At 38.5% G+C, this 22,974-nt stretch overlaps 1 long non-coding RNA gene across 1 annotated transcript in view; it reads right to left on the bottom strand.

The window, feature by feature from the left end:
* LOC140519026 (uncharacterized) overlaps positions 1–22,974 on the bottom strand; it is a 39,357-nt gene that overhangs the window by 12,608 nt on the left and 3,775 nt on the right. Inside the window, exons 2-3 of the long non-coding RNA XR_011972073.1 lie at positions 18,242–18,384; positions 4,246–4,314 (exon numbers count right to left, since the gene is read on the bottom strand). This is a non-coding gene — a long non-coding RNA (uncharacterized lncRNA). The remainder of the gene's footprint in view (positions 1–4,245; positions 4,315–18,241; positions 18,385–22,974) is intronic.

Genomic DNA, 22,974 nt, shown 5'->3' with positions numbered 1-22,974 from the left:
CCATAGAATACCAGAGATGGAAATGACCTTAGAATGCAGAAAGAGCTGGAAGGGACCCAGAACATAAAATATTAGTGCAAGAAGGGGCTTCAGATGCCCCCTCTTTCAATCCTCACTCTCACTTATATTCAGTGTCTCCCTTTCTACTGGCTCTTTCCCTACTGACTACGAACAAGCCCATGTCTCTCTCCCCCATCCTGAAAATACCCTCACGTGATCCTTTCATTCCCGACTACCTATCATTCTATAGCTCCTCTGTCCTTTGTAGGTGAACTCCTCCAAAAGCACATCTACAACAGGCACCTGAATAGGCCTTGGCCTAAAGGAGCCAAGGTCTCCCATTGCGTCCTGGGCCTTCTCCAGTCACCCTGATAAATATCTGGTCACTGGATTCAGATGGCTCAGGAGGACAAAGTGTGGCTGGTGACCTGCACAGCCCTCCCTCACTCAAAACAAAGTCAAGTGCAAGTCATGTCATCATTTCTCTGATGGCATAGTCTTTTTCCACAAGGAAGTATGCATACAACACAACAGGTACCTCTGCTTTCCTCTCACTCATTATCTTTCCCCCTAAACTCTCCCCCCTCCTACCTTCCCTATCACTGGGAGGAGTGGGGGCAAAAACCATCCTCCTTGTCCTTCAAGCTCCCAAATGCATAATCTAGGAGTCATCATGGATCCCTCTCTGCCTGTCATGCTGTCCCTCCCCATATCCAACCTCTAGCCAAGGTCTGTCAAATTCACCTCTACAACATCTCTTGAATAAGCCCTCTTCTCTCTGATACTGCCACCACTTTGCTGCAAGTCCTCATCACCTCACGCTGGATTTCTGCAATAGTTGCATGTGGGTCTGCCCACCTCAAGTCCCTCCCCACTCCAATCCATCTCCATTTAGCCACTAACATGATTTTCCTAAAGCACAGGTCTGACCATGTCAAACCCCACCCCCTCATTCAACAAACTCCAGTGGCTCCCTATTGCCTCCATGTTCAAATACAAAATGTTCTGCTTGATATTCAAAGCCCTTCATAACCTCTCTACTCTACCTTTCCAGACTCCTTACATCTTATTCCCCAAGATATATTCTTCCATCCAATGACACTGGCCTCCTGGCTGTTCCACTAACCAGATACTCCATCTCTTGGTTCCAGGCATTTTCTCTGGCCATCCCTCATGCTTGGAATCCTCTCCCTTCTCTGTTCAGACTACTGACCTCCTTGACTTCCTTTAAGTCTCAACTAACATCCCACCTTCTACAAGAAGCCTTCCCCAAACCTCTTAATTCCAGTGTTTTCTCTCTGTTAATTATTTCCTATTTATCCTATATATATAGCTTCCTTTGTGTATATTTGCTTGCAAGCTGTCTCTCTCATTAGATTTTAAATTCTTGGAGGGCTGTCCCTGTCTTTTGCCTCTTTTTGTGTCCCCAGAACTTAACACAATGACTGGCACATAGTAGGTGTTTTATAAATATTTACTGGTTGATTGATCTAGTCCTAAACCTTCATTTCACAGACAGGGAAGCTGAGGTTTAAAGAGCACATTATCCAAGTGAGTTAGTAGCAGAGCCAGTGTAAGTGAATTAGAATAAGAATGAGGGTTTCCCTGCTCCTTCACACAGAATCTCAGAGTTGGAAGGACTGATAGGGGCTAACTCTGAATCACAGACTCTTACTTCTGGAAGGAATCTTAGAAAGCAGGCAGTACACCCTGTAATCAAACAGGAATCACCTTTACCATAATCCTAACAAGGGGCCCTTTGTTTCACTTTATATTGCCAGCATTTAGCACAAGGTCTGGTACCTAGTAAGTGCTATATAAATGTTAGTTATCATCATCATCATCATGACTTAATCAGGCAGCTAGGTGGCACAGTGGATAGAATACTGAACCTGAAATCAGGAAGATCTGAGTTCAAGTCCAGCCTCAGACACTTATTAACAATGTGACCGTGGGCAAGTCACTTGACCCTGTTTGCCTCATTGTTTCATCTGTAAAATGAACTGGAGAAGGAAATGGCAAACCACTCCAGTATCTTTACCAAGAACACCCCAAATTGGGGTCACCAAGAGTTGGGCATGAGTGAAATGACTGAACACCAACACCTGTGCCAGGCACATTATAAAGATCTCTCTTTTGATCTTTACAACAACCCTTTAGGGAAGGTACAGTTGTTATCATTATTCTCATTTTACCACTGATGAAACTAAGGCAAAGAGAGATTAATTGACTCACTGATACCTACTATTAGAAACAGCTTACGTGCAAAACAGATTGAGGAAAGATAATTTAAGAATCCTAAGGTATCCCTGAAGACTATGACATGGATATCATATTTCCCTGTTAATGTCCTCTATGACGCTTCTCCTATACAGTTTTTCCTTTATAAGGCATCTCAGTCCATTCACACCTATCATGGTTCTCTCTGTTATCCTTTAAAGACCTTGGCAACAGGCCCGATCACTTCCTGACAAATAGAAGGAGAAGAAAATGGAAGCAGCGTCAGATTTTATATTCTTGGACTCAAAGATTATTGCAGATGACAACTGCAACTATGAAATTAAAAAACACTTTCTCCTTGGAAGGAAAGCTATGGCAAATCTGGGTAGCATACTAAAAACCAGAGGCATCACACCTTGCCAACAAAGGTCCATATAATCAAAGCAATGGTTTTTCCAGTGATAATGTATGACTATGAGAGTTGGACTATAAGGAAAGCTGAGCATCACAGAATCGACACTTTCAAACTGTGGTGCTGAAGAAGACTTTTGAGAGTCTCTTGGACAGCAGGGAGATCAAATCAGTGAATGCTTGAAGAAATTAATTCAGATTATTCGCTAGAAAGTCAAATGAAGCTGAAGCTTAAACACTTTGGCCACATAATGAGAAGATAGGAAAAGACATTGAAAAAGACATTGATGTTGGGAAGAATTGAAGATAAAGGGAAAAGGGAATGGCAGAGGATGAGATGGATAGATAGTGTCATGGAAGCAGGGAAAATGAGCTTGGAGAGACTTTAAGAGACCGTGGAAGACAAGGACCTGGCGTGCTATGATCCATGGGGTCACAAAGAATAGGACAGGATTGAATAACTAAACAACAATACTAAAAGATAGCTATCTTGTTCCAACATTAAGTATTCTCTTCTCCAGAGTTCTCTTTGTTCCATTTGGCAGTTAGATGGCTCATTGGGGACCTAAAGTTAGGAAGACCTGAGTTCAAATCCAGTCCCAGGCACTTACTAGTTGTACGTCCCTGAGCAAGTCACTTGACTTGTGTCAGCCTAAGTTTCCTCATCTGTGAAATGGGGATGATAATGATAACAACTATCTCGCAGGATTGTTATGAGGATCCAATGATGTAATATTTGATTAGCACAGTGCCTGGCACATAGTTGGTACTTAATAAATGTTTGTTGATTAATTGATACTTGTAAAGCCATGGCATGATACCCAGGACATAACAGCTCTCTTTAAGTATCTTAAATGGCTGTGGATAGGAGCATGATGAGTATGAGTGGGCTGAGACACAATATAAAGGTGGGGTAGGGGAAGTGTCATAAGGGATGATCAAGAAGCTGAAGAGACAGCTAACCAGCAGATGCCCAGAGCTTTAAGTGCTATGTAGATCCCAACTATTATTAGTATTTCCTTCAATTGATTCTCATATAGAATGATCTCTATGCCCTTCACCATCATGGTCCCTGTACTTTGGACACTCACCAGTTTAACAATAGCCTTGCTAAAATATTGCAATATTTTAGGTCCCAATACAACCTCAAATAGGATCTGGTAATGTCTAAGGGCCCTAACAGTTCCATAGTCCTAGATACCATGATTCTCTTTAAACATTAGTTTTGAGGACTGCCATATTGAGCTCACAGTCTTCTAGTACCTCATAGCCCTTTTTCAGAAGAACTACTTGCTGCCTCCACCTCTTGACCTCATGTATTTGTGATCCCTCTTCTTCTTGAATCAGAAAAGCATCATTCTATGGGCCACTGAAATGACTTTTTTATAGAGAGCTCCTCTTTGTAAACCTCAGCTGTCTCTGACTTCCACTCCAAACATGAAATCAGGAAAAGTATTTTTCTTGCTACACGTAATAACATTTATTAAGTAACTAATATGTGCAAAGGCCTATGTTGGACACTGAGAAAATAAATGTAAAAAAAATGACAATCTCAGACTCTGAACAGTCTGGGACTAAGACAAATGCAAGCAGACCTGAAAGTCCAAAGCTTACCTGATGGCGACACCTCGTGGCCATCCCAGACAGTAGTGCTTATCCTCACGGGTCTCTGGTCCTGAGGCTCTGAGAAGGAAGCAGAGCTCGCTTGAACCAGCAAAGATGGAAGAGAAGGAACTGAAAACAAGCATAGAACTCTGGAACTTTGCCCAAAAAGTTACTGAATTGTGTGTGCCCTTTGACCCACTGATACCACTTGTAGGCCCCAAGCAGATCAAAGAAAGAAGAAAAGGACCTATATGTATAAAATATTTATATTATCTCTTTTTTTAGTAGCGAATAACTGAGAACTAAGGGAGTGCCCATCATTTGGGGAATGCTTAAACACATTAGGTTATACAAATGTAATGGAATACTGTTATAGAGTAAGAAATGAATAGTTTCAGTGAAACCTGGGAGGATATATGAACTAATCCAGAATGAAGTGAGCAGGATCAAGAAAACAGTTTATACAATCACAAAACACTATAAAAATAATGTTTGGGGGCAGGAAAGCCAACTTTGCTAAAGTAACAAGGCACTCTAAAGGAGAGACAGGATACAGCATGTACCAGGCAAGTCAAAATAATACCATCTTCTTGAGCACCATCTCTCTTCAGACTCTGTTGGAGCCTGAACCTAGGCTTGGGAATAGCCATGCTTCCAGCCCGGTGACCTCAGCCATCATCCCAGAAAGCCATTGATCTGAGCCATCATTCCCTGTGGAGATGTAGCCTGAGATCTACTCCTGCATAGTGCAGAAGACCCAGAAAAGAAAGTTCTTATTATTAAAGTCTTTGGCACTATCAAATAGTTCCAAATCAGAAACTAATATGATTTTATCAGTGAAAATGACATTAAAGAAGAGGCATTACCATTGGTTTTTCTGCTATGTCCTATGAACCATGGGACCTTCCCATCGACTGGAAGCTAAAACTTTCCATTTGTGTTATCTCCTTTATGAGCATGTAAGTTCCTTGAGATCAGGGACCATCTTACTTTTCTGTTTGTATACCCTAGTGTTTAGTACAGTTCTTTACTCATAGTAAATGCTTAATAAATGTTTTATTGATTGATTCATTCTGCCCAAACAAACAATTTTGAAAGCTTTTGGCCAGCCATGATTCCAGAGGACTTATGATGAAGCATGCTAATAGGTGGTGAACTCAGGATACAAATTGAAACATATAATTTTTTTTACATAGTCAGCATAGAAATTTGTTTGAATCCCTATTTGTTGCAAGGTTTTGTTTTTATTTTTTCCCAATGGTGGTGAAAGGTTGGGAGGGAGAGAAAATCAACTTTTCATCATTAAAAAAGATAAAAATTAAATACTTCCCCCCAAAAAGCATAATGTACTTATCCCCCCGATCCTGTCCATAGCCTTAGATCACTCAAAAATATTTATTAAACACAACTATGTATTAGACATTGTGCTAGGTGCTGGGGATGCAGAGACAAGGGTGCAATGGTCCCTGTCCTCAAGAAGTTTACATTCTATGGGGGGAGATAACATGCACATTGAGGGAATTGTGGAAACTGAATGATCCACACTTACTCCATTTTGTAACTCAATTCTAGACCTTGCTCAGTTCCCTTTCAATTTCTGTTTTGTGAGAAAACTTTATTCAATTATGGGAACTGTGAAAAAACCTTATTGCATTGTTTGAATCCAGCCCTGTGTGACTGGGAAGCTGGATCTCCTCTACCTATTGCTTAAGAACTCAACTAAGGACCTAGGTTATTCTGACCAGAAACCTAGTCAGATCTGAGGATTTTTGCAAGGAGTTTTCTCAACTGGCCCTGTCCTAATCAATCAGTGACTGTTTCTTTGTTTCTCCCATTGAATACAGACATTTGATAGGGAAAGTTGGACACCTCTTTTTCTTATTTCAGAGAATTGCACCTATTTTCTCTCCCCTTCCCAACTCAGAAAGCCTCTAATGTTTCCTCCAATTAGAAATCAGATTACCTCATCTTTTATCCTGGTTTATATCCTGTTAATTGTTTTCTTTTAATGCATACAAATCTGTCTCCCCCTGTATTTGGGGTCCAGTGATAAGCTAAGGAGGCCTGGTCCTGATTTGTTATGCCATTGGTGTGTAATGCTTAATAAATAAAAATGCTTCAAAGCTCAAACCTGTATTTCCTCAGATTTCATCCATCACAATATAACTAAGTTTATAGAGAATATTCACAAAGTAAATACTAGATAATTTTGAAAAAAAAAAAGGGCCATAGGAACTGGGGGACCAAAAAAAAAAGCCTTTGTGCACAATATAGTGTTTGAGCTGAGTCTTGAAGGAAACAAGAGATTCTAAGAGGCAGAAGTGAGGAGGGACTACACAAGGATGAGGCACAACCAATACACAAAGGCATAGAGACAGGAGATGTGCCTGGGGAACAGAAAGAAGGGTAGTTCTGTGAGATAATGGAGTGCAAGAAGGGGAGTAATGTCAAACAAGACTGCAGAAGTAGGTTTGGGCCAAGTTGTAAGGGGCTTTAAATGTCAAACAGAGCATTTTATTGTATCCTGGTTTCAACTCCACAGAATAAGATGTCCTACTGGGATCCTCTGATCTTCTCCTTCCCTACCTTTTCTGCTTTTTTTGTGCATGTATGTAGTCTCCTTCCATTAGATGATAAGCAACTTGACACCAGGGGACCATCTTTTTTCTTTCTTTTTAATTAATTGTATCCCCAAATTTAACAACTAGCAAATAGCAGGCATTTTATAAATATTTATTGAATATTGGATTGTATCCTAGACATAATCGGGAGTCACTATAATTTACTGAGTTGGGAGATTGATGTGGTCAGACCAGGGCTTTAGGAAAATCACTATGACAACTGCGTGGGGGATGAACTGGAGAGGGGAGTGATCTGAGGCAGGGAGACCAATTACAAAGTCTCTTACAATAGTCCAGAAAAGAGGTGATAAGGGTATGAAGTAGAATATTGGCTGTGTGTGATGGCATCAGATATGAAGAATGTTGTGGAGGTAGAAATTAAAGGGATATGAGGGGAAAGAGAATGAGGATCCAAGAATATCCTTAGGTTGTGAACCTGGGAGACTGAAAGGATTGTGAGGCCTTTGACATAAATAGTGAGATCCAGAAGAAGAGTTGATTTGAGGGGAAAAGCGGTTAGTCCTGTTTTGGACAGAACTGCTTATGCTTATCAATTGGACAGGTTCCAGACACCCAGGGACATACCTCCCACCTCCTCAGTGGACATTCCCCAATGGTACACATACTTCTATCCCCACCTTCTCCTCCATGCCAGATATGGGACCTGATTGTGCAAGAAAAGCTGCCCCCCCCCACCCCAGATCTCTACTCACTCATTCCTATCTACCTCAACTCTACCTCCCCCCACAAGATCACATTCTAAATCTGCCCACCCCTTCCACTATGCCCTCTGGAACTCTATAATAAATAATAACAATAATATTACCAATAGCTTGCTTTATAGTGCTTTAAGTTCTTTGCAAACAGGATCTCATTTGGTCAACAATCCTGGAAGGTAGATGCTATTATCCCCATTTTACAGATGAGGAAACTGAGGCAGGCAGAAGTTAGGGGACTGCCCAGGGTCACACAGCTGATAAGTGTCTAAGGCCAGATTTGAATTGAGGTCTTTCTGACTTCAGCTCTGGTCCTGTATTCACTGAGCAACAAACTTATTTCAGCTTCAGACTCTCTTGCTCCTTCCATCTTCTGTCACTCATTTAAACTTGGCTCCCCACAGGCCATCCTTTCCAGCACTAGTTGTACCTTCTCTCACGTACTCCAATGTTATCAGGGTGGCATCAGAAGTCTCATTGTTCCATATGACCATTTCCAGACCCACCCTCTACCACCTCATTCAGAAACCCTTCTCTTGAGGTTTACATTATTCAAATTTATCAGCTAATCCAGATCCCAGGAGCTGTTCTCTGCCAGCCTCCAAGTAATTCTTCCTTCTTTCTCCATGAGTGCAGTGCTTGGCTTATAGTCTTCCTCTCTACCCCAACTTCTTCCTTCATACTAGGAGACTTCCAATATACACATTGATGTTCTCCCAAACAAGCTAATCTCCCAGTTCCCCAATCTATTCAAGTTCCATGACCTACTTCTTTATTTTACATCAGTTCCACAAGGATGGTCATACCCTTGATCTTGTCATCCCCCACAAATGTTCCATTTACATGTTCAAGAACTCTGAAGTTACTTTATCTAACCATAAACTTTTGTCATTGAATTCTTCCTATGCTTTATTATTCCTACACCTCTTCTTCCTTACCATCACACCTAATCCCTCTACCTCTCACTATTTTTCCAGGCTATTACCCCTGCTCAGACTGTGCTCTCCTCTTTTCCCACTTTTGACCCTTTAGTAATCTGATTTGACTCTACATTAGTTATTGTCTACTTGCTTCTGTTAAGCCAAAATGACTCAATTTTGTGACTGTAAAGTTTCACCTCTGAACACTGATGTTTTTTACTTTCATGTCCTCCAAATGCTTTTTGCCCTGATCTAATCACAGCTTGGTTAATGCCTTCCTGTTCCTCTTTTGTACTATGTAAAAATTGTATAGAAACCAAAGAACCATGAGCCTCCAGGTCCTTGCACTGACTGAGAGTCTTGGGCCCGATTTGTTTTTGTAACCACATGCCTTGATAAATAAATCACAGTCTGGAAATAATTTGGTATCTTTATTTTTGCTAACAGTTCTGATGAGCCATCCAGGAGGGGGCCATGAGTCTCTATGTGACAACTGAACCTCAATGAAGGAATATCCTAGAGGCTCCAGCAGAAATCTTACCCCAAAGGGCTCCCTCAGGAAGGACCAGCCATCTTAAATCTCCATATCTTCCCAAACCTCATGCAGACTAGAACCTCAAAGAAGACAAGGGGGCTTCAACTGAAGCATAATAGGAGCCACCCTTAGTAAGCTGCTGAAGTCCCCTAGGATCAGGGAATGGCTCAGAATATAGTTCTAAGATGGCCTTGACAGAGGTATAATGGGAAAAAAGGGGGGACCAAGGCACTTCTAAGAAACCACTTTAGTAGGGAAAAATCAGAGAAGGAAGTAAAGACTTTGGCAGGCCCCAGAAAGGGAATGACATAGGCAGTGAGGTGGAGTTGTCAGGACTTCCACTACAGAAGTTCTCTAGCATGTACAAGGTCTTTTTATCTTGGAGAACTTTGAAAGGAAATGCCTCATCACCCATAATAAACTGCCGTGATATAGCACCAAACAGGAGTATAGAAAGCTGGAATCTCAAAAGAACTCTTCCAACTATCAATAATATTAAGCAGGGATTTACCTGACTTTTTAATTAAATTTTCAGGGGTAGATAAGAAAACTTTGAAATTCTTTCTTTCTCTCTGTCTTCAAAACCCTGGGAAGGTTGGGAATTGTAGAGATAAAAACAGACAAGAAAAGGAAAGAAATTTTTTTCCTGGTTTGTAGAAATTTATGGCATTACAAACTAATTAGAGACTAAATTTGTAACTGAAGTGTCTTCTCTTTTCTGTAAATTTCCAAATTATGGTAACATCTTTATAGATTTGGGAAGTTTGCAGCTAGGATTAAGATGACACACAAACAACACATGCCTCTCTCCTCTTCTTGGAGGGAGATAGATGTATTCTTCTAGAAGGAGTTGATTTCATCCACTAAAGAATAAACAGAATGGAAGCTAGTTTGAAATGATTCAACAGAATTTAATTGTTTGAGTAAACTAATAACTAAGTCACCTTAAATTGAAATAGACTATTATTGTGAGTGAAATTCAACAAAGGTAGACATTTTTTCTGAATAATATAACATTTTATTTACAAGGCACAAACCTAATAATAGAATGGGTTAGTATCTGCTTCAGTTGAGCCAAAGACCCCCTAGATGAAGTGAGATGCAGCTCCTCTTCGTAAGCATAAAACAAAGAACAGAACAAGGTAGCTGAGAAAATAATACAATTGGTTACATGGTTTGCAGCATCATGGGGAGGAGGATAACATGATTGGTTATATAACTGAGGTGTGGAGAAGAGTATGATTAGTAATAATATAATCATATTCAGAAATTGGGAATGAGAGGCTAGCAACAACCCCTTCCTTGCCTTCTGTGACTAAGAAAAGTTCATTGTTTGAGTCCACCTGCAAGGTTAGAGATAGTAGACCAGATTTCTTTGGATAATAAACCAGACATCCTTGAAAGATAACTTGGTGGTGTAAAGATACTAGACCACACTCCCTGGTGTCTACTCACATCCCTTCAGGATAGAAGATTTTCTTGAGGCAAGAATAAGACAGTGATTAGTAGGAGAACTGGATTTCTAAACTTACCCCAAATGAGCTAGCTGAATTTCTGCACTAAGTTCAGAGACAAAGAACCATGACTTGGGCAGTTACAAGACAAACACCAATCAACTATAAATGGGATCAATAAAAATTATACAGAATCAATTTAATCTCACTATGCAACTTGAGAAGTAAAAGTTTAGCAATTAATTGTCATTGTATAAGGAAATCTGTTCAGGAGAGATTCAGTAGACTGTTAGACCAGAATATGATTAAGTAATAATGGGATGAACTTAAGCAGTGAAGGTAAAGAGAAGTGAGGAATCAGAGTGTAAAAGTTAGTAGGCTTCAATCAAAATTCACTGAACAGAAAAAAAATTGTAAGAGAGAAGGTTTAAGTAGACAAAGGAGGAGAACTGGTAGAAAGTTAAAGAAAATTGGAGTCTGTTTTCACTGCTGTTGTTTTTAGTGCTTCAGTCTCAAAAAGGACCATGACATCAGGGAGATGATGCCATGACATGCAAGTAAATTGGATTTAAGTGAGGGAGGGCTGTGCAAAGTCACCAGCCTCACTTTCTCCTCTGGAGCCATCTGGGTCTAAGTGGTGAGCTGTAGATCAGGACAAGTAGAGATGGCCCTGGATGCTATGAGAGACCTTGGTCTTTTTAAGCTAATGTCTTTAACAGGTCTCAGTTTGACTGAGGTAATGTCCATTCAGTGATTAAGACTAGGCAAAAAATGAGGCCTAGAATGACCTCTTTACATAGTCAAAAAAAAGAAAAAGAAAAAACATAAATCTGGGAAGGGAAGACCTTCAGGATTTCTGGCCAAAACAGAAACAATTGCTATTTATATTCACTCTGAGCCAATCTGGGCTCAAACAAAAACTAAGTAGCATTTGGGCTGGGATCTATTGTTGGCCAATAAATGAGAACAAAGTGATTTGAGTTTAAGGCATATTTCTAAAGGGAAAAAAAGTTTTACAGATCAAAAAGTACATTACTTTGAGTAGAGCACTCACAGGTAAGGGCATGATACCCTATGTGAACAGAGAGAAAAGGAGAGGAGAACAGAGGAGGGGAAGGGCAGGGAGGGGAGGGGAGAGGAGAAGGAAAAGATGCTATGTTGCGCAACTGGTCCCCACTGGGGCAGCTCCTTTTTCTACAAACAGAGGTTGTTGTTTGTCCTTCATTCTCTATAATTTTCTTTCTTTGTTTTGTCTCTTTCCCACTTAGGTATCAACACCATATTTGTATCATAAAAAGAATTTTGCCTATTTTCCCAAATAGTTTACATAGTATTGGAATTGATTATTCTTTAAATGTTTGATAGAATTTACTTGTAAATCCATCTGGCCCTGGAAATTTTTTCTTAGGGAGTTCATTGATGACTTGTTCCATTTTTATTTCTGAAATGGGGCTATTTAAGTATTTTATTATTTCCTCTTCCTTTATCTAGGCAATTTATATTTTGGTAAATAATCATTTCACTATTTCGCTAAGATTGTCAAATTTATTGGCATACAGTCGGGCAAAATAGGTGATGAATTCACCTTTTTCATTTTTTGATGCTGGTAATTTGGTTTTCTACTTTCTTTTTTTAAATCAAATTAACCAAGGGTTTATCTATTTTATTGGGGTTTTTTTTCCCATAAAATTAGCTCTCAGTTTTATTTATTAGTTTAATAGTTTTCTTTCAATTTTATTAATATCTTCTTTGGTTTTCAGAATTTCTAATTTGGTATTTAAATGGGGATTTTTAATTTGTTCTTTTTTTAGCTTTTTTAGTTGCACACCCAATTCGTTGATCTCTTCTTTGTCCTTCATTCTCAAAGAGAACCATGACATCAGGGAGTTGATGTCATGACATGCAAGTGAATTGGATTTAAGTGAGGGAGGACTGTGCAAAGTCACTAGCCTCACTTTCTCCTCTGGAGCCCCCTGGGTCCAGTGGCAAGATGCTAATCAGGACAACTGGAGGTGGCCCTGGATGCACTGGGAGACCTTAGCCTTTTTTCACTAAGAGTATGACTGGAAGGTTTGAAAGTAAAGGGTATGAAGTTTTGGAAAGAAGTTTGAGAAGAATTTTATTCCACTGAGAGATTTTGAATGTTATCATTTATGATTATAAATCCAGATTTGATTTGATTTAGTTGAAGTTTGCACTGAAACTAAATTATACTGTGATCTCATTTACTATGAGATGTTGAGGGCCATGGTGCAGTGCAGTTGACAAGATCAGGATAGACCTTCGGGGAAACTGTTCTTTGAGACTGCTCATCATCATCCGCAATGGTTCTCCATGCCCCCCTTGTTGTGAGACAAACAAGAGAATTACAGAAAACAAGGAATATGTAAAATAGATGCCCTCTGGACTCACAGTCTTTAAGATAAGACTAATTAAATCACTAGGGCAGGAGACAAGCAGAATGTCACGTAGGCTTGCAGTTTCTGTCTATAAATACCTGGACCCTCAGATCAATAAACAGAATTGGTCTTTCTTCTCCTGCCTCCCGTGTCTTTCTTCTTCACCACATCACTGAGCCATGTAGGATGCAGGGACATGATCCAGGAAAGGGACTTGTCTTTCGGTGATAGTGGCTCCCTGGAAAGGAGCTCTGAGTTGTGACAAGGCAACTAAGGTAAGGGGAACCCTCGAAGAACCCCAGCGGGGGCATTTCACTTTTGTCCGAGGTTCTCGCAGGCACAGTAAAATCTCGGCAATTACAGGCTGACAGGGAGAACTTACTGTGTTAACAGAATCAAAAAGCAGATTCTGTTCATAAGAGGTTAACAATGGGGCAGATACTTTTTAACACTCAGGTAGAGCGGTTGCAGAGAAGGAGGAAGAGGAAGAAGAGGTGGATTCCTGGTCAGAGGAAGCCTCAGCACCCCTGGAACCCTCAGCTCCCAGAGAAGCGCTGCCATTCTATACTCCAGAAACCCCAGATCCCAGTAACCCAGGAGGAGTTGCAGGAGAATTCACCCCTCCGGATTCTAAATTTTTAAAGGAATTAAAACAAGGGGCAATCAGTTATGGACCAAGTAATCCTTACATTCAGTCTCTTCTAGACAGCATTTCTCAGACAGCCCTATGCCCCACTGATTGGTGTAATTTAGATAAAAGCCACTCTTGAAGGAGATTACTTAATGTGGAAATTTGAATTTCACAAAGTATGTTTGGAACAAAGTAAAAGAAATCAAGCCATAGGTCTAATTTGTACAGAGGATTTCTGACAATCTTTTCTCAGTTTTTTGAATTCTTTTTTATTGTCTGTATATCTGTCTCTATGTTCAGTGTGAGTGTGTTTGTGTGTTAATCTCTTTCCCATGTTTTCTCTTTCCTTTCCCCTCATCCCTTCTCTGTGATGACTGCAGCATCAGGGAGGAGTATGGGAGAAAGAGAGAAACTAATCTTATATTGCTAAAGGCAGTTTCAGATAAGGCATACAAGGAAATAACGCATGTGTAGTTTTAAGGAAAGCATAAAAGTTTTGGAAAGTTGTTGGTAAAATTCTCTTTCTACCTTCTAACCCTGGCCAGGTTGTGAAGGTGGAGAGAAAGACAAGAAGAAATCAGGGAACCTTTTTCCCTCATATCAGAGAGGTAGGCTGACTAGCATTTTAATTATCTCATGCCTCACCTAAAAGAAGTTTTTGTATAATGGGAAATAACCAAAAAGTAGTTATTCTGGTCATATTTTAAGTGAAACATGTCACTCCTAATTGGGTGTTTAAGACAGGTCAGAATTTGTTATTATTTGGCACTAAGGCAAATTGGAAAAATGCACAGATCTGAAAAAAGAGTCACCTCAGCAGAGATAAAGCTTTTGAACTCTCCCGTAGAATGGAGGGGACTTGGCACCACTGGATAGTTGTCCAGAAGTCTCCCTCACTTCAGCTGATAGATTCAAAAGCTTTCTCTTTCAAAGAAGTTCTTAAGGAGTGGACACAGAAGTAAAATTTATTTGAGTAAAGGTTAGAGCCATTAAGATTTTTTTTTTGCCCTGCAGTCCCAACTCATCATCCACCTAGGACTTCAGTGGATTTTAACTCTTATCATCCCAGATTAGATCAAGGGAAGAGAATGCTAAAGAATAGCAGGGAATTTAATTTACCCTCCCCAAGGGTAGGGGTTGGGTCACAGCAGTATGAGATCACAAGCCAACCAGCCCCTACATTTAGTAAACCCAGTCTTCTATTATGATTTGGAAACATCCATCTTGGGTTATGGGTGGTGAAATGGGGAGGGAAGGTAGAGGAGGTTATTATGGTAGCATATGGGTCTAAGGGTTTTGGGAAACAAATTGATATAGATAGAATTTTTGCTTTTATGATTGGGAAATAACATGCTTTAATTGTACTGTCACTGAATAGCATATCTGTAATTATGTGTCCTAGGTTTGCTTTAATGCCTATCAAAAGTAAAGGCTGGTATCTGTATCTGTTCAAACTTTTAATCAGTTAATGTTGAAAGTAAGACAGAAAAGATGTATAAGTTGCATTATCTCAGGCATTATGAGCTTTGTGGCATTGGCTTCCTCTGTATCAATATGGATACTTTAAGGGAAACTATTGTGGTGGTGGGAAACAAAGTTGATGTTTTTGAAACAAGATTGTTCATAAGATGTGATTATGGGTTCATTTCCATTTGTGTTACTCCTGTCCATTATAATATCACCATAAGTGATTTATAGATCAGGCCTCCAAGGCAAATCTTGATCCCCAGGAAGCTGTAAGCACAATTTGGGATTACGGTGCTAATACAAATCCCTTTGCATCCCTGTTCCATTGGCTCATCTATATTACCTCTATCCCTTTGTTTCTCTGTATGGCCACCTATTCATAGGTGCCTTCTCTCTCTTGGGTAACCTTTTCAAACCCAAGTACCTTATCTCCGGCTACAACAAAAGAAGGGGAATTGTTGAGGGCCAGGGTGGAGTGCAGTTGACAAGATCAGGATAGATGTAAGCTGTCCCGCTACAATGAGATATGTTCTCCTATTAGGTAATTGTGGTAAATCAGAACTTAATACAAAATACATTTGCTATTTGGCATTAAGGCAATATACTGGGGAAATATATGGAAAACTTGGGTTCAAATTTGGTCTCAGAAATTCATTAATTATGTGACCTTAAGCAAGTTACTTCACCTCAGTTTACCAAAATTTCTTAATCTGTAAATAGAATAATAATAGCACCCACCTTCCAGGGTTGCTGTGAGGATCAAATGACATAATTGCTTAGCACAGGATCTGGCACATCACTATATAAATGTTAGCTATTAAGATTTTTGTCAAATGTAATTATTGTGTATTGGATTTTACATGTTATTGGTATAGAATGTCAAGTTGATATAGTGATTTTTTTTTTATATGAGGATTCAAAATGCATTCAAACTAATTAATATTACTTGGCAAAAAGTTTTGTGTTATGATTTTAAAATTCATAATATTTTTGTTATTGCTAGGCTTCTAATTTTTCTTGTTTTGTGAAATTTGGATATCCATTGTATCAGAAATGCAGTTAGAAAAATAATTTGGATGCTGTTAGATTATGAATTGTTATTAAAAGAATGTGATCAAAATGTTTGAAAACTGTTAAACTATTAATGGTATATTTTGCTTTAAAATGGGTAATTATAGTAATTTACTACTGGGGAAAAAGTAGCAAAGACCTCTTTAATTATCCTTATCTGTGAAGTTCCTTGGAACTCTCTGTTTGGGAAAGGCCTTAAGATCTTGTCTGTCCTGCTAACAGCATGTTATAAAATTCTAAAGTACTGAAGTTTGAGAAACTAAAGCAACTCCCAAAGAGGTGGGAAACTTACAAGTTTGCTTATAGTAAAGGATGAGTTTCATCTGAGATGATTTAACCATCACTTATGAAAATTATAAAATTGTATCTGTTAATAAATAGTATGGATTAAAGTTATATCTTTGAACCAATAGGCCTTAGCATATGGATATGTTAGTTGGGAGACACTGCAGTCAGTATTTTCCTGGGATTTTTATGTGAACTATCATGTATTCACTATATGCATAAACCTCTAGAATGTGATTATTTTAAATGTATAATTGGAGGATAAATTATGATATGCTCATTAACTGTTATTGCAACATGAGGAAAATAATAATAACATAGCCCTAAGCTGTGATTAGTGAATTTTTGCTATTTGAGGTAAAGTTTCATGGGATTGTAATTTAATATTATTATGAGTTTTTATTTCAGGTATGACTGTCCAAATTGACATTAAGTCGATAGTATACTATTCAAAGGGAATGCCATATGTTACCCAAAGGGAATGTGGTCTAAGAACTGCTACAGGCAGATGTCTGTGCCTAGGAAAAGTTGAGAGGACAAACTTATGCAGGCAAAGGTAGGATCCTCTTGACTCAATTTTCCAATTGTGTTATTTCCTTTCTAAATGGGAAATTTTCACATCTGAAAAATTATGAGCCTGGCTATGACAGCTTGTGAATAATATGGAACTTTGCTGTATGATTGGCTATTAACTATGACTCTTAGCTGGAATCAAAGAGAGCTAAGGGAATTATTCCCTTGTTATGACTTATGTCAGCTCAATCTATGCCCTTGAAGGAACAATCTTGATATTGTCATAACTATGTCCCTCCTTTTTCCTTTCATAGTAAATTTCTGTAATCAGGGAGAATGAATAGTAGAATTTTTGTTATTGCAATATTAAATCTTTTAATTAACAGATTAACACTAAAACATCTGAGCTACTATAGTAGGATGCAAATGTGAAAAATCTTACTTTGTAATCTGAATTTATGGTCAACTCCATAGCCTAAGCAACTAAGCAAATTAGTTCTTATACCTGTCATCCCCTTGCTAATAGATATATATTCGTATATAAGATTAGGTCCTTAAAATATCTCATTCTTTCAGGATTGTGTGTGTGTGTGTGTGTAGATAAATTGATAGAAAAATGTATCTTGAAAAAAGAGGGGTAGGATAAAGATGCAAAAGGTTTATTTTTTTAACTTAATGGAGTAATAAGATTAGACTGTTAGAAATCTAAGGACTAGGAGATATATAAACCATTGACTTATAAATCTTTTTAATAGGAAATGCAGACTTTGAGTATGTTCTAGGAATAAGTTCTAAAAATTGAATTAAGGATTTTACATGTAAAATTGCATAAATAATTATAAAGAAATTTTTAAGTCATCCTTTTTTCCTGTTTTGAAGTCAATCTTTTGGAGTATATGGGAATGTTTTTCTTATCAATACTTCCTTGGGGTAAAAATCCAGTAATGGAGTCTCTGGGTCAGACAAGTGTGTGGATATTTTAATTACTTTAATTCCATAATTTCATAATGCTTTCCAAAATTGTACCATTTCACAGCTCCACCAACAATTTATTAGTATGCTTATCTTCTTATAGCCCCTCCAACATTGACTGTTGCAATTTTTGTCATTTTTGCCCATTTACAAGGTCTGATATGAAACCTCAAACTTGTTTTTTGTTTGCATTTATCTCATTATTAGTGACTTGAAGCATTTTAAAAATATGGTTGTAAATGCTTTTCAATTCTTTTTGAGAATTATTTGTTAACATCTTTTGACCATTTATCTGTTCAGGAATGGCTAATTAGTCTTATATATTTTCATTAATTGTTTATATATCTTGTATACCAAACTCTTATCAGAAAAATTTGATGGATATTTTAGGTAAGATGGTAGAGAAAAGGCAAAGACTCACCTGAGCTCTCCCAAATTCCTCTCCAAACAACTTTAAATAATGCCTCAAAATGAATTCTGAAGCAGAAGAACCCACAAGGATGAGGTGGCACAATTTTATAGCCCAAGGTAACTTAGAAGTTCAGCAGGAAAGGTCTATTGTACCTGGGTGAGAGAAGAATACAGACCATTCTTCAGCAAACAGCTGTAGACCATGAGGCAACTGAATCAGTGGCAACATCTATGGCTTCCAGAACTCTCAGCCCACAGATGGTAAGTGGTCAAACAACTGGTCAGAAGAAGATTACAGGGGTCCCTTTGCTGGTAATGTGTGCAGGACACTGTTGCATTGCCCATACATGGATCCAAGTCATAGTCATGGGTAGGTTCAAGTCCTAGGGCAAGGAGGAGCACTAGCACACCAAAGTTTATAGCTGAAGAGGAGCAAGGACCTGGGTCACAGTTCCAGGGTGGAAGAGTGTGGTAGCTTACAGATCAGAATACAGGACAGAAGAGTAGTAAATATACCTCTCCTCAGATCATGCTATCTCAGAAGAACTAAAAACTAAGAGACCTCTGGAATGTGCTCTGAAAACAGCTGCATAAAAGCCTAACACTAGAGACAGGGTCCCCTTCATCCAGAGAGCAGAGCCCAAGTTTAACATGAAGTTTAAAGTCAAGAAATAGTCTGGAAAAACAGGCAAACAACAAACAAAGAATCTGACCATAGAAAGTTACTATGGGGACAGGACAGAACAAAACACAAACTCAGCAGAAGATAACAAAGTCAAAATTGCTACATGCAAAACCTCAAAACAAACAAAAAAATGAATTTGTTGCAAGCCCAAAAAGAATTCCTGGAAGAGCTCAAAATGGATTTAAAAAATTGAATGGGAGATGTAGAGGAAAAATTGGGGAAAGAAATTACAGTGATACAAGAAAATAGTCAATAGCTTGGTAAAGGAAGCACATAAATATAATGAAGTAACACCTCGAAAAACAGAATAGGCCAAATGGTAAAAGAGGCACACACAAAAAAATCTACTGAAGAGGAAAAACTCCTTAAAAAGCAAAATTGGCCACATAGGAAAAAAAGTACAAAAATTCACTGAAGTAAAGAATTTCTTTAAAAAGTAGAATTAGCCAAATGGAAAAGAAGGTACAAAAACTCACTGAAGAAAATTATTCCTTAAAAATTAGAATTGGGTAATTGGAAGCTATTGACTCCATGAGATATTAAGAAGTAATAAAACAGGAGCAAAAGAATTAAAAAAAGAAGAAGAAAATGTGAAATATTTCATTGGAAAAATAACTGACCTGGAAAATAGGTCCTTGAAAGATCTTATCAGGGAAAACTGCCCTGATATTCTAGAACCAAAGGGTACACTAGAAATTGAAAGAATCCACCAATCACTTCTTGAAAGAGATCCCTAAATGAAAACTCCCAGGAATATTATAGGCAAATTTCGGAGCTCTCTGGTCAAGGAGAAAATATGGCAAGCAGCCAGAAAAAAACAATTCAAATATCATGGAACTACAGTCAGGATAAAACAAGAGTTAGCAGCTTTTACATTAAAGGACTGGAGGGCTTATAATATGATATTCAATAGGGCAGAGGAGTTAGGATTACAACTAAGTATCACCTATACAACAAAATTGAGTATAATCCTTCAGGAGAAAAAACATGGGTATTCAATGAGATAGAGATTCAATAAAGTTAAACTGTTCACATGCCTCCAGGGGAAGATGATTGTTGTTTGTTCATTTTCCCAGAGGACTGGTGACATCAGGAGAGTGATGTCTTGACTTGAATGAATTGGAACTGAGAGGCAGAGCTGTGCAAAGTCATCAGACTCACTCTCTCCTCGAATCATTTGAGTCCAGCGGCAAGACATACATGGGTCAGAATGAAATGGGTCAGAATGACTGGAGATGGCTCAAGATACAGTGGGAGATCTTGACCTTTTTTAAGCTAAGGTCTTTTCCTAGGGCGTAGTTTGTCTGTGGTAACACCCATTAAGTAGTTAAAAGTTAGATAAAAACTAAAGGTAAAAGATGACCTACTTTGCCTACTAAAAAAAAAAATCAATCTGGGAAGGAAGGACCCTCAGTTTCTGGCCAGAATAGAAACAATTGCTATATTTACACTCACTCTGAGCCATCATATGAGGCTTGGGCTGGGACCTATTATTGGCCAATCAGTGAGAGCAGAAGTGATTTGTGTTTAAAGGCATAGTCAAGTAGCTCCATTTTAATCCCAATGGGCTTTATCAAAGCCTTGTATTTTAAAGGTCTATTTCAAGAAATCATAAATGAAACTGCATGGGACAGAAGAGTTAATTGTCCCAGTTAAAAAAAAAATGATAGAAATAAGTAGGAGAGAGAAAAAAATCTAGCTCCCAAACCCAAGATATCGTGACTTTTAAAGTGTTTGTAACTCCTAAGAACTTAAGGTGGGGGGAAGCTCCTTAAAGGAAATAGCCCCCCTCCTCCCAGCTAGGAGAAGCTAGGGATTCTTAAAGAGGAAAATCTGCTGAGATTGGGGAGATGAGGCAATCAAGGACAGAAAGGTAAGGTAATCAGGGATGTGTAGGCAAGGGGTCTGGGGTATTTCAGAATTTTGAGGATATCTAGGCACATCATTATTCCATTGTTCAGCCCCTTTGCCCTGAGTGGAGCCCCCCCCCCTTAGTTTTAATTCATTGATTCACTAAACAGTCTACTTGAATTTCATTATTTCCTAGTAACTTTAAGTAGTACTTGAGATAATGGACTTCTCATTTGACCAGTCTAATCTAATCAATATAAAAGAGGTGTGAAATAGTTTTTGCAGTGGAGGTGAATATGGGGGTGGGGTGGGGTGGAGGGGGGAGCAGAGAAAGCACTTAATCTCTTGGAATTGGCTCAAAGAGGGAATCACACACACACTCACTCACACTCACACTGACATTCACTCTCAGTAGGGTATAGAAATCTATCTAACCCTGTAGGAAAGTCAGAGGGAAAGGGGATTAGAGGAGGGAATGGTGATAGAAGGGAGGGAAGATTGTGAGGGAGGGGTGGTAGTTCAGGCCTGCACAACTTTTGGCTAGCCAAAGCATTTCCTCTACATACAAAGGATGTTTTCCTCTACATTTTTCAAGGGTCACCCAAAATCCTTTGGCATGCAGCAAGCAGCCTGTGATAGTCAAAAGCAAAAAAATTTCTGAGGATGGACAGGGTGAAAGGAAAGAGAAAGTAGGATAAACAGAGTTAAAAATAGTTTAGGGAAATATACACTAATAATGGCCATGAAAAACAATTTACAGCAAGTTTCTCCAATAAAGGCCTCATTTCTCAATACAGAGAGAACTGAGTCAAATTTACAAAAATAAGTCATTGCTCAACTGATTCATGGTCAAAGTCATTTGTTTTAAGGGATTCAGGAACCTCTCAAGGACCAGTGTGCACGACATGGTCATCTGAATGAATTCATGTTCTCAAGCGTTCTTTAAGTCAAGTTAGCAAAAGTTTATTGTAACACTAATATGGTGGGCAAGGAGCTTGCAATCTAACAAAAATGATGCTAAAGCTTATATAGGAAAAGTAGTGAATTATTTGACAGATATGCTAATTAGGTTATAACACACAACCTTGGTCATACTATTGGGGGGTTGGTTCCTAAGGGGTGTGTTTTTGGTCTATTAATGTCTGTAAGCAAGATAGCTTCAGGGGTTGACTATTTGTCTATAGCTTGACCTCTGGATTGTATATGATAACTGTGGGAATCAATACATGATAATTCTGCTGATACAAGATAGCCCTGTTCATACAAGGGAAACTCTAAAGAAATCAGCTTGTTCTTGTAACAGGGAGAGATAGTCTGTCTTACTTGGGCCCACTCAATGAGTAATTGCTAGGCATAGTGTCCTTGGGCTGGGGAGAAAACTGTCAGGGATAGAGTTTTGAGGCTAGGGAGAAATGTGATCTTGGAATTGAGGTCCAAGCACCCTCTCAAAAAGATATGAACAGGCAATTTTCAGGTGAAGTATTCAAAGCAGTCTATAGTTAGATGAAAAAAATGCTTTAAATCTCTGTTGATTAGAGAAATGCTGATTAAAACTACTCTGAGGTACCACCCCAAATCTATAAGATTGACTAATATAACAGAAAAGGAAAATGACAAATGTTGAAGGGGACATGGGGACGTTAAGAGACTAGGGCACTTTTGGTGGAATTATAAACTGATTCAACCATTCTGTGCCCAAAGAGCTACAATAACATTACTAGATCTCTATCACAAAGAGATAAAAAACAAAAAGGAAAAGAACCTATACGTACAAAAGTATTTATAGTAGCTCTTTAATTGGTGGCAAAGAATTAGTAATTGAGAAGATGACCATCAACTAGGAAATGGCTAAACATATGTTTGTGATGAAATACTATTGTACCATAAGAAATCATGAGCATGATGCTCTCAGAAAAACCTGGACTTACATGAACCCAATATAAAGTGAAATGAGCAAAACCAGGAGAACGTTGTACACAGTAACAATATTGTATGATGATCAACTATAAATGACTTAGCTATTCTCAGCAATACAATGATTCGAGACAATTCTGACGGACTTATGATAAAAAATGTTATCTGTCTCTGAAGAAAGAACTAATGGAGTCTGAATGCAGATCAAAGCATGCTTTTTTACACTTTATTGTTCTTTGTTGGGTTTTTTTTTTTGTATGTGTGTTTTCTTTTACAACATGGCTAATATGGAA

Source organism: Notamacropus eugenii, chromosome 1, assembly GCF_028372415.1.
Source record: "Notamacropus eugenii isolate mMacEug1 chromosome 1, mMacEug1.pri_v2, whole genome shotgun sequence".
Lineage (NCBI taxonomy): Eukaryota > Metazoa > Chordata > Mammalia > Diprotodontia > Macropodidae > Notamacropus > Notamacropus eugenii.
Note: the sequence above shows the minus strand (reverse complement) of the source record. Positions and strands in the feature narration are given on the sequence as shown.